The 13,212-nt window shown below is 44.4% G+C and overlaps 1 protein-coding gene across 1 annotated transcript in view; it reads left to right on the top strand.

Annotated features, from left to right (window-relative positions):
• Positions 1-1,788: 1,788 nt before the first annotated feature.
• Positions 1,789-13,212, top strand: part of LOC118508431 (AF4/FMR2 family member lilli-like) — a 76,086-nt gene continuing 64,662 nt past the window's right edge. Inside the window, exon 1 of the mRNA XM_036048212.1 lies at positions 1,789-2,133. The gene's annotated coding sequence lies outside the window, so the exon portion shown is untranslated. The remainder of the gene's footprint in view (positions 2,134-13,212) is intronic.

Below are 13,212 nucleotides of genomic sequence, written 5' to 3'. Positions count from 1 at the left end.
GCTGATAAGCAAACTCAGCAAATACGCCGAGAATCGGTAGAGGAGTATTTGCCCTGTATGCGAGTTGTGTGATCCTGAGGGTCTCGTCCATTAGAACTCGGAGGTTCTAACGGTTTCGTGCGAGATTCTGTCAAGGGGACCTCGTATAACCTGAGCACCTTCCTTGCGATCGTCTAACAGACTGACTATTTCAGTCCTCACAGTCCCCAGATTCGTCAGTTGACAATCCTCAGATTTCCTTGTATGAGCGGCCAATAACTTCCATTCTGTGCAGAGGCCTCGCCTCCCAAGGGCTTCAACCGCCATCTACGATCGACACGCTCTTGATTAGCAAGAATCGTTCAGATATTTCGTCCATCATCTTCTTATTGGCACTACAACCTCAAGAGGTATCCCGGCCTGCCAATTTCTGGCTTTCGGTGACTTGATTTTACCCGTAGCAGCCATGTGCGTACGGGCGTAGGCTGTCTGGATGGGATTTGAACCCTGGTCCTGCCATGTGAAGACCGGCGCCGTTATCGCCTCTGCCACCGGACCACCCCATCCATCATGCTATGTTCGAAAAGCACGCTGAAGTGAATATCGAAACAATACGTTCATCGCTTGCCATTGCCAGTCGTTCAAATTCGTGCGCAGATCTCCAACCGAATGATCAGCTATCAATGATCGAGATGAACATTTTCAGCTAACTACTATTGGAGAGCAAGCGGTATGGAAGCGCGACGTGTCTGTCTGTAGGTTTGAGGTCTACAGACTGTACCCGAATATGGCATAAATTAAGCGTTTTTTGGGAGCGAACGAAGACGCGTGTCTTGTTAGGAGAGAGCGAAAGGCCAGACCCGGCCCAGTTACAGTGCGCTGCGAAAAGTAGCATCATTCAAGATTTCATCAAAGCGTTACTTGTCAGCATGATTACTGTTTGAAGTGGTGTATTTATGTGTTTTATAAATACATCAACTCTAAATTTAATATATCCGTAAATTTGTCACCATGTTGTCAGGCATGTTGTGAAAGTTAAATAGAATAGAGATTTACTCTAAAATCTACGAACTAAAAGTTGAGAGGGACCCCAACATTTTGGTCGAAAAAAAAAAAAATGGCCGATTGCAGATAGTTATTCCACTGTGCCAGTGTTGTTCGATGGAACCCCTCGAACCGGTTCAATCTCACCGTTGAATCGCGTTCTCTCCTAGTTTTGTTCGCTCGGCCCTATCAATCTCTTTGCACATTTCTTGAGCTTTTCTTCTTTGTTTTTTGCTTCCCTCCCAAAATCTCTGACCAAAGTGGTACGGTTGCGTGCATTTGCTGTAAACAAACCCCCTCCCCCTCTCCGACATGCCGGGTGCGAGGGACGAGCACCGTAGGTATGGTGTTACACACAACCACGCTGTTACACTGGTGCCTGGTCTGGTTTTAGGGAAGAGGGACGGAGATCTGTTGCGGGGATTAATAAAGACCCCCCGGCACTATGGGTGTTGCCGTGTTTCGTTGTGTGTCAAAATTCGATTTGTACGCTTGTAAAATATATTACGCTTATGTTACCTTTGCTCTGAAGAGTCTGAAGAGACTGTTTGAAGTTGGAGGTTTGACATATGAAGACTTCTTTTTTTTCTTTGGTGCACGGTGCCTGTGCCGTGAACGCGGATCACTGCCCGTTCTGTGTACACAATTCCTTGCCCTAGTGCCCCGACACTTGAATGCGTGTGGATGTATATTCACACACACACACGCACACATACCGGCAGAAGAAGGCTCTCCATGGTCGCGCGAGTCCAAGCGTTTCCGTGCAAGTTCAGTCGCTTGCTATGTTCACTCACGGTCGCACGCATTCGCTCGACTCGGACACGGACCAGCAGCAGAGCAATAGCAATCGTTACTTTGTCGAACCGTCGTTGTGCCGTCGCGGTCGTTGCCGCCGCCGTCGCCGCGGGCATTTATCTCCGTTTATTATTGCCCAGTCGTTTTAGTTAGTGTCATTCGGGGCGCCGTCTTCGTTCATCGCCCGTTTTTTTTTGTGTCGTTTCGTCTTGTGCGTTATCAATTCGCGCATACCTCGTGCGTCCTGTAACGCGTAACGCTTGATAACGGTGTGGCGTATATCCTGCTACGCTCTGTGCGGCGAAGTTTGGCTGTGTAAGTGTCCTGCGTGATCGCCATCGAGGATCATCAGTGCGTGGTGTCTGTCTGTGTGTGCATGTGCACGCGATAGTGTAGTTTAGATAAAGCGCCATCATCCTGGCCCTGTGCACGTTCCAGCATTCGAAGTCGCGTCGCTTTCTTTGCCTCTTCCACGAACAGGAAAATCTTTGAACCTGGTTTTCGGAAGTGCAGTTCACAAGTACATCCAGCATCCTAGCATCAATCAAACGAGAGGAGAAATCGTTTTTCATCCTCGTCGGCTAAATATGCCTGCTCTCTCTCTCTCTCTCTCCCTCAGGAACAAACTCCCCGGCCAACAAATCAAAACCCATCAACCATATGCTGTAACGAGCGTATATGCAATTACCAAGCGAGGTTTTGGGTTTGTTGTGTGTGTGTGTCCCCCCCTCCAGAGCACGCTTTTTATCTTATCAATTCGTCGACGGTCCGAGACGATGTTTCGCAGTGTTCGCCTCTACTCCTCTGTTGCACGACTCTTGGTCAGCGGTTTGTGCGCCACTCGACAGTTATCAGGAAATAAATCACTGGGGCTGGGAGGGCGCGAGACCTCAAGATCTGATGATCAACACTCTCTCGTAACCGGAGTTGAGGTGCGGTTTTTTGTTTATTGGTCAGCTGATAGTATATTGTGGAATGTGTGTTCTTCCTCATTAGATGCACGCGGTCAGGTTTCATCTCCACTGTCAAGCTTATTTTCGATGTTTGTTTAGTACACACAGCTCTGGCATTCCGAAGGATCACCTAATTGCAACGGGCTCTCGACTGTTGATTAAGGTTAGATTGATTTCGCGATAATTCCTAAGATTCAATTCCAAGAAATCTGTAGCGTTCACTAACGGTTTGCTTTGATGAATGATAACGATTTGAAGTTGAGAAACGCCTCTTGAGGCGTACACCCAGTCCTGTGATGATCACGCAAGACCTAGCGGGAAATATGTATTTGTCGACGTTTACAATCCTTATCTGTCAAATTAGTCAAATTGGATGCCATGTGTTTTTCCAAAGATAGTTTTTCCTCCCAGAACACAGCTCATCCTGATAGAACTAAGAAGCAAAGCTCATTAATTTTAGTTATGCGATCCTAATTGGAACATTACTATGAAATTCATTAAAGTTAGTTTGATGTCTGATAATCCCAGACATTCAATTGTTAGTAACCTCCTGAAGCGTTTATTAACGGCTTTCTTTGATTAGCAATAAATATTTGAAGTTGACTTGCGGGAAGATATGTTGGTTGACGTTTGCAATCCTTATCTGTCAAATTATTCAAATTGGATGCCATGTGTTGTTTGAATTCCAAATATAGTTTTTCCTCCTAGAACACAGCTCATCCTGATAGAACTAAGAAGCAAAGCTCATTAATTTTAGTTATGCGATCCTAATTGGAACAGACTCTATGAAATTCATTAAAGTTAGTTTGATGTCTGATAATCCCAGACATTCAATTGTTAGTAACCTCCTGAAGCGTTCATTAACGGCTTTCTTTGATTAGCAATAAATATTTGAAGTTGACTTGCGGGAAGATATGTTTGTTGACGTTTGCAATCCTTAGCTGTCAAATGATTCAAATTGGATGCCATGTGTTGTTTGAATTCCAAAGATAGTTTTTCCTCCTAGAACACAGCTCATCCTGATAGAACTAAGAAGCAAAGCTCATTAATTTTAGTTATGCGATCCTAATTGGAACAGACTCTATGAAATTCATTAAAGTTAGTTTGATGTCTGATAATCCCAGACATTCAATTGTTAGTAACCTCCTGAAGCGTTCATTAACGGCTTTCTTTGATTAGCAATAAATATTTGAAGTTGACTTGCGGGAAGATATGTTTGTTGACGTTTGCAATCCTTATCTGTCAAATTAGTCAAATTGGATGCCATGTGTTGTTTGAATTCCAAAGATAGTTTTTCCTCCCAGAACACAGCTCATCCTGATAGAACTAAGAAGCAAAGCTCATTATTTATTTGTTATGAGATCCTAATTGCAACAGACTCTATGAAATTCATTAAAGTTAGTTTGATGTCTGATAATCCCAGACATTCAATTGTTAGTAACCTCCTGAAGCGTTCATTAACGGCTTTCTTTGATTAGCAATAAATATTTGAAGTTGACTTGCGGGAAGATATGTTTGTTGACGTTTGCAATCCTTAGCTGTCAAATGATTCAAATTGGATGCCATGCGTTGTTTGAATTCCAAAGATAGTTTTTCCTCCTAGAACACAGCTCATCCTGATAGAACTAAGAAGCAAAGCTCATTAATTTTAGTTATGCGATCCTAATTGGAACAGACTCTATGAAATTCATTAAAGTTAGTTTGATGTCTGATAATCCCAGACATTCAATTGTTAGTAACCTCCTGAAAGCGTTCATTAACGGCTTTCTTTGATTAGCAATAAATATTTGAAGTTGACTTGCGGGAAGATATGTTTGTTGACGTTTGCAATCCTTATCTGTCAAATTAGTCAAATTGGATGCCATGTGTTGTTTGAATTCCAAAGATAGTTTTTCCTCCCAGAACACAGCTCATCCTGATAGAACTAAGAAGCAAAGCTCATTATTTATTTGTTATGAGATCCTAATTGCAACAGACTCTATGAAATTCATTAAAGTTAGTTTGATGTCTGATAATCCCAGACATTCAATTGTTAGTAACCTCCTGAAGCGTTTATTAACGGCTTTCTTTGATTAGTAATAAATATTTGAAGTTGACTTGCGGGAAGATATGTTTGTTGACGTTTGCAATCCTTATCTGTCAAATTAGTCAAAGTGGATGCCATGTGTTGTTTGAATTCCAAATATAGTTTTTCCTCCTAGAACACAGCTCATCCTGATAGAACTAAGAAGCAAAGCTCATTAATTTTAGTTATGCGATCCTAATTGGAACATTACTATGAAATTCATTAAAGTTAGTTTGATGTCTGATAATCCCAGACATTCAATTGTTAGTAACCTCCTGAAGCGTTTATTAACGGCTTTCTTTGATTAGCAATAAATATTTGAAGTTGACTTGCGGGAAGATATGTTTGTTGACGTTTGCAATCCTTAGCTGTCAAATGATTCAAATTGGATGCCATGTGTTGTTTGAATTCCAAATATAGTTTTTCCTCCTAGAACACAGCTCATCCTGATAGAACTAAGAAGCAAAGCGCATTAATTTTAGTTATGCGATCTTAATTGGAACAGACTCTTTGAAATTTATTAAAGTTAGTTTGATGTCTGATAATCCCTGACATTCAATCATTAGTAACCTCCTGAAGCGTTCATTAACGGATTTCTTTGATTAGCAACAAATATTTGAAGATGATCATATATCCAGAAGCGATGATCAAACAAGACCTAGCGGGAACTATGTTTGTTGATGTTTGCAAATCTTATCTGTCAAGTTGATGATTAGCTGCCTCTTTGCTAGTAACATATTTTGAGGTATACTAAGAACTTTTTTATTCAGAAATCCCTAAATGCAAATGGATTCTAAGAGGTTATTCAAATTGAAATTGATTTCAGATAATCCCTTACATTCAATTCTTGGTATGCTAATGGATTTTGAGGCTTTCTCCATTTCTCTTTTTCTTGACGATTTGACGTTAAGAGCATACATTGACGTTTGTAGCGATCGTATTTATATAATTATTCTACGTCTACTTGCTAGTAACTTATTGGCGATGTTGGGTATTTCAAAGTTCGTTGTTTCGCTCACAGCTCGCTCCTGACAGAACACGCTTTACGATAACAAAATAAATTTCTTCCTACTTGTTTCATCCGTTGTTCTTCTCCCTTAACACCTCTGTGCTTTCTGTGCATATCTGCACATTATTTATGGTCTATTTTTTTATCGGGCTGTGTTGTTTAGTGCTTTAATGTACCACCCGTTCGCCTTACTGTTACCACTGCCTCCTGTTTTCTTCTTTGTTTTGCTTTTGGCTTCTTTACATCATACTGCTGCTCCGGCTTACTAAGCAGCGCGTGTTAAAGTTGTTCCACTTTAAGTTGCCTTCCGCAGGGCAGTCGTGCAATTGACCGTGAATTGCATCGCACGTTACAGCATTTACATTTCATGCTTGTTTCATAAACAAACCATATCGTCTCCACCTCCACTCCACGCCTCCTCTCCTCTTGCTCTCTCACCATTTTTTAAACTCCCATATTGGTTATCAATTTCTCCTCACACAGCCAAGATAGGCCCATAGTGTCGATCGCTTACCACCGCGTGTTTTGTACGGTGTGGTCTACAATCCATTCCGGTACTCCATTTACAGGTGCACATTTGGAAGTTTGTAGAACATCCTTGTATGGCGATTTTTCGATGCCTTGAAGAAAAGGAGGAAGAAAACCTTGTCTTGCTAGATACTTTTTTTGTTGTGTTTCGGTACACACGTTTCGGAACCATTTGCGTTGATTGGCGCTACAGCCAATATTGCGAGATCAGAGAAACTTGGACGGGATCGGGAGGGGAAGGTGTTTGCAACAGGGTAAAACGGCGTAAAACCACTTCTCGCGTCGCGATCGACGGAATCGGAATCGGATGTTGGCTAATTGTTTTTTTTTTTGGAGGGGCTTCTCTCGGATCATTTCTCACTTCCGCCATGTTGTAAAAATGGTTGCTACCACTGTCTGGTTATTAGTATTGGTCTTCATTGCGCCATTTTGTTGTTGTCTTTAGCCTTTTTGTGTTGTTTGTAATGTTTTAAATTACCCTTCTGTGTGTGTGTGTGTGTCTGGGCAGACACCGGCGTAGCATAAATTATGCTCGCTCTGCGTTCGAGGTGGCAATTACCTGGGGAAGTAGCGTTACTTTGTGTCTTGGTTCCTCCGATATTGTGTGCCTCCGAGAAGGTGATGCAGACAGTTGGGAGGCATTTTTTGTTGTACCCTAAGTTCAATCATGAATACTTTGTGGCACACACCGCGTGCGTCTCCTGCAAAAGGGTGAAAAATCAATCAAACGTACTTCGGTATCTATAATAAGTAATTTGATTTCGGTTGCGCCTGTTGGATGTCCGAGATAGAAGAGAAAAGAAGAGAGGGATAAAGTGCAGCAGAGTCTCCCGTCCGTTGAACGGTGTGGGTTGATTCGCTGGGTATGCTTTCTGTGTCAGACGTAGCAACAAAAAAAAAAAAAAGAAACAACGCTCAATATCAATATCTTCAACATCAAACAGAGAAAACTGCGAGAGAAAAAATGTGTAAGAAAACGGAAAAGGAAACCAAATCATTAGAGAGCATGAAGGAAAGGAGTACGGATGGGAGGAGAAAGAGAGCACAGGAAAATGGTAGGCGTTTGGTTGTAAAAGATTTTTCACTTCCCTTCGCCTATGCAATCTGCAGGAAAGCAGAAAAAAACGAAGAGTAAAAGCTGCACGAGATGCAGGGCTCAAGGTGTGTGTGTGTGTGTGTGTGTGTGATGAGCGAAAGAGGCACTGGGGAGGCCAGCTGGAGTGTCTGGCCTCAAGCTTTAGAGCTTTTAATGCTTCCATTCAATATGCACATATATTGAAACAGGGCCGCAAGAAACAATTGGCGTAAATCAATCTTCGCGGCAAGTCCCATGCCAGAGATCCGAATGCACCTCCTAGCTTCGTATGTATCTCTCTCACTCTCCCTTGGTCTGTATCACGCGATCGCGACGACACCCACCCGCCATCCCAATTCGCCACTGGAACACTGGTCCGCCCCGAGGGTCCCTACCGGCCGAGGTTTAAAGGGTTCTGTCTCGTTTTTTTTTCCTGGTGCCGGATTATGATCACCAAACCAGCGTCAAGTGGGCGCGAAAGTGGGTTCTGGTTAGTGGTGGAGGAGGTGGATATAGGAGGTGTGTATGTGAGAAGGGGAGTGGTGGGTTTGGTTTGGCTCTGCTGCACGTCTGCACATGCTGCAGTATGCTGCGCTATGTGCAACTTGCTTAAACCCTTGCAGTGGAAGTGGAGTGTGTTGAGTTGTCAGTGTTTAGATATTGATTAGAGTTGGGTTTGCTAGTTTGACAATGTCTTGATGGGTTTGCTGTGACTGGTCAAAGTTAACGAAAACTCGTATTTTGATGCAACTCTAGGGTCGGTTTAGGAACCAAGTCTTTCGTGTAACGATTCCGTTTAAGATGTCTTAAATTTCATTTCACAATTAGACTGGTCTAGACAAGATATAGGTCTAGAAAATGGTAGGATTGCATACTCTAAATTTAGCGTAGTATTAGAAACATGATGCGTATGGGCTAATCGATGCTACCAATACTGTACTCAAACTTGGTTAGAAAACTTCAAATTTAAGAATCCTTGTGAACCTTCCCTAACTCTTCTGATGAAGCTGATGAGAAAAGCAATAGTCCAGGATAGCTCCTCTAAGGGTTTTTTTTGTTCTCAAACCCAGCAAAATTGGTTCATTGCCACCTACACACACCCCACAGAAGGGTCGCGCCGGCCTAGCAGTAGTAGTAGTGGCTCCGCTGCTGTAAACGCTTACGGTGTGAGGCAATCAGTTGTGCCGTTCGCCCCCCCGCGAAAAGAAATCACCGCTGCCTAAAATCAGAAGACCAAACAGCAAGACCTAGCCTATTAGTAACGCTTCAGGGATGTCCGGAGTGTAGTAGTCATCCTTGCAAAAATCCCCCTTCGCAACACCGAATCATCTACCATTTTAGGTCCGCTCGGAAAGGCTCCCGGCATCTGCTCGCTAGGAGCTGGTCTCCCTCTCGCTCGCACCCTCGTAATGAGCCGTTTTCGCGGGCTTTCGAAGCCACAGTGATCGCGCCACCACATTACCTTTTTTGGACGCGAACGGCAGCAAATGGCGCATTGCTGCTGCTGCTGCTGCTGCTGCTGGGCTTGTGTACCAAGCGACGTATGTGCGGTTGTGTACATGTTCTGGTGGTGATATGGAGGCTGAAAAGCTAAAGAGAGTAGGCACAAGGGCACAGGTTGTGCGTGGAAGCGACATCGTAAGACACTGGGAAGCGCCTCGGCCCGGAATCCGGTTCCAACAGAACGTTGAGATTAACGTTGGGGTGTTTAACGTTTTTGGCGCTACCATAAGGGCAACCTCTCGATTACGCGTTGCGTATTGTGTATTAATAATATTCATACAGATTGTGTTATCCTTCCATAAGCAACCCTATTTATGCCATGCTCCAGTTCTAGAACACAAGTGGGCCAAAAACCTGCTAACTTACCCTTCCAACAATGTAGTCCTCGAAGAAAAAGCATTATGCAGATTGTAATGGAATGCTTCACATTCAAGCTTGCCGTTGTAAGACATAGACGGCTTCGTGCTACAAAAAAAGCCCCCTAACCCGGCTACCAAGAAATTGCTTCCAATTATGCCGCCCACATTCGCTTTGTTTGAGGGCAAGCTCTCACCAGGACCACCGGGGCCACAATCAGGGCTGTGTACGGTAGTCGCGTGCCAATCATACCACTTAATGAGCCGGCGAGGGGCAGGTCCTTATTTATTCCTAGACCACCCCGGTTTACACCTGACGACGGCGAACACCTTCTGCAGGGTCAGAGGGTCATTAGGTCAACGAGCTAAAGAGCGACATCCGACAAGCACGGCAAGTGGACGAGAAAACGGATGGCTGGAAGTGGAACGAAATTTATTAGGCAACTTGAAAGCCAATCAAATTGGAGCTGCTTTTTGCTCTGTGGCATGAAGAAATTAAGATATCGGTATATAGTTGTTGTTGGTCCGACATACACTGCGGAGCACAAGCAGCAGTATTATGGTAGCTGGATGAATTGATTCTTGATTAAAAATGTGTGTCACATTTGCTGTTTACAAAAATGAGTCTGCATCAGCAAAACTTCCAGTATATGCGAGATGTAGGGTACGGCTGTGTGCTTTGTGTCTAGACCAGCCATACTAGTTCTAGTCACATGGACTGGCGAATGTTCGCTATCAACATGAACGAATCTAAGGCAAACATATTCCAGTTTCTTTGTACTACGCTGCCCATATGCGCGTTAGTCAGCATCAGGAAGAATTGTTTCATCACTATTCCTCTCTAACTCTCTCTCTCTCGCCCTCACACCGCCTTTATAATCGCCCCCCAATCAAGTACTATCTACATCCCTGAACTCTCCATCTTCCGACCCAGTGTCTGTTTAATTTGCCGCGTCTAAATGCAGCGATGCTATCACCAATTTACGCGCCGGCCTCTACCAAAACCCTGCGTGACATTGAGAACATGTTACTTTCATCTTGCAACAGCATTCGTGTTGCTCGGTGGTTGGGTTTATACAGAGGGACTGGTGAGAGTAGGAGAGCTGATGGTACTTTGTTGCCAACACCGTCACGGCACCATCTTGCACACATATGGTCCTCTTAGGGTTGCGCACACCGCATCGGATCGGTGTACGATCGACAAACAGTGCCATTTTGTAATTTATATATCTACCCATCCTCTCGTTCCCTTCCTCATCGCAGTGTTTCGTCTGGCAGTGTTTCATGTTCTTGTTTGGTGTTTTTCTTGTACCACACACACACACACAGTAGTCATCACACCAGGGCAGAAGAGACTCCGGTCTGCGTCTTCTTCTTCCAAGGACCCACTCGATGAATGTCTGGCAAACAGCCTACTGCATGACTCATTCCCGACCCATACCACTGGTTGGTTATTGTTGCACCATTAATTTTTTCGAATCGTGAATATGAAAGAGCTGCTGGAGTGCTCCGTGGATATGTGTTTTAATTTTTAGTATTGAAGAACTACCCGAGGATGAAGGTGATGCACGTCTAAAGGTAGTTGGAAGTAGTCTAAAGAGGTCTTAGGAGTTAGGGATCTGTCATTTCCTTGACTTCCTTGACTTCCTTGATTTGGTATATAAGAAGCTAGAGAGTCTGGAGTATGGAAAGTACACAACTACTCCGAGAGAGCACCCTGATCATTGTTTAGAGTAGCTGTAGGAATGATAAAACTACTGGGCAATCCTCCACGCGCCACACCAGTAGCCGACAATAAAATTGATACATATTTCGGGATTATACCCTATGGTCTTTAATTTGGGTTGCGTGTGCTACACTGGCCTGTGGTGCCCCACTGGAGAGCACTCGACAGTAGTGCGATAAATAATTGCTAGGATTATTACCACCGGTCCGGATGACGGGTCACACGCGCCGGCTCAGTTTAGTGTGCGTTTTGGCACACTGGTTGGTGGTGGTGGTGGTGTAAGTCAGTCAGCCGTGTCGTTGCAGGAAAGTGAGCCAAGAAAATCAATGCTGCTTTTAATCGACCGATAAAGAGAGCCTCACCGTTGTTGCGCTCTCCAATAATGTTGCGCACGATCTTCTTTCCTGTTTGTTTCTGCCACACCGTCATGGACGATCGATGTAAATGAGATGCGCTCGTTTAGTAGAGCGTTTGATAGTGCTTTGTTTTATTTTTTCGCCCCTCACCGTCTGGCAGGTTGGCCGAGTCGAGTGGCTTCTTCCGGCTGAACAGTGTGGTCCATTTGTTTGTCAAGCTGTGTCGATCCCTTTCGGACGCATGGTACGCTTGGAGTTGCTCTCGCTCTTGCCCGTGTGCCTACTTTGGCTGTGCACATTATCAGTAGCGAAATCGTCTCCTGCATGCGTAATGGTCAATAAGCGTTTCGGTCGCTTTACAGTAGTAGTAGGCCGGTGTGCCAGATGTGTCAGATAGCCGATATGGTACTGTTGTGCAATATGAGTGCGATGATGATGTGTCACCGCATCGTGGAAAAAGGGAATGGGAACAGATGAAGAACTTTTGTGAGGCGTCATAATAATGTAAGAGCTAGGCATGGCACATTCCAACGCGTACAGTATCAATTTACCATATCGTTTGAAGACGAGGACCATATTTTGGACGAGGATCTCTATAGGGAAAACATTGCTGTGTGGCAGCTGTCAGATCAAATCGTATACCGAAGCTTATATTCTAGCTAGAATCTAGAATTTTGGCTCCGTAACGAATTTAGATTTCTTGGTTATACTGAACTTTTGGTGTGGAATTCTAGTGATTTCAAGACTCTTCTTCTTCTTCTTTGGCCTAACGATCTCTTAGGTCATGAGTGCCATTTCTGGCGTACTAGACTTAAAGATACCACGTAGTTGGGTATAGTCAGACCCCCATTAAGGGGGAACGGTCCGGATGGGATTTGAACCCCGGTCCTGCCGTTTGAAGACCAGCGCTGTTGTCGCCGCCCGGTTTCACGACTCTAGAATTTATAATTGAACCTATGCAACCAATAACGTCATATTGCTTTAACCATTTGTGTTTTTTTTTGCTTTTTTAAGGCCTCACCTAGTCGGCAAAAAACTGGCGACTGAAACATTAGCCCACTGGCAGTAGTTGCTGGTTGCTGTCATATAAAGGCCCCTTAAGATCACGCCAGAAACTGCTTGTCTTGCATAAACCGAACCCGTTTTTATGGCCCTGCTTGTTCTTTGTTTGTGTGGGAGAGCGACAAATTGATAACGACGTCTCCAACACGCGAGCTTGGTTTGCGAGAGTATCCACGCTGAGTCTTCGCCTCCGTTCGCTGGACCAAGATGGCCGATCAGATGGTGTCCGATAAGAGCGGATGCACACTGGGTGTGTGTGCTTATCGGGCGGACGGTCATATGCCCCCCCAAGGCCCAAATGTCAATCAACACCGGGCGTTTAGGTCAATCGGAGTTCCGAGTATTCGTACCAGCAGTATCACCCAAAGTTAACAGCTAGAACTCGAACGAATGAGATTCGATTCTAAGTGCACTGTGACGCCTCGTCTACCCTGGTCAACGTTGGCCAAAATCGTTCGTGTGTGCGTGATTTAAATTAAACGCACATTCTCCACCCCTTTTCTCTCGTTGGGCACATTCCTCCAAGCCGGCCGACCGTGAAACGTCCGCGAGCATTCTAGCTGCAGCGTCGTCGTTTATGTATCTCTGTTTGTTTTCGAAGGAGTAAGCAAAACCAGACACTGTGGACTGTGGAAGAAAACACGTGTGGCATTGAAAGTTTGGTTAAAAAAACCCGAACTGGCATATGGAACGAGCTAAACACATGCTGGGATGGAAGGAGGTGTGTGTGTGTTTTTGGGGAGCAACAGATTGTTGGTTGG

The sequence above is a fragment of the Anopheles stephensi genome, chromosome X (genome assembly GCF_013141755.1).
Source record: "Anopheles stephensi strain Indian chromosome X, UCI_ANSTEP_V1.0, whole genome shotgun sequence".
In the NCBI taxonomy this organism is placed as follows: domain Eukaryota; kingdom Metazoa; phylum Arthropoda; class Insecta; order Diptera; family Culicidae; genus Anopheles; species Anopheles stephensi.
Note: the sequence above shows the minus strand (reverse complement) of the source record. Positions and strands in the feature narration are given on the sequence as shown.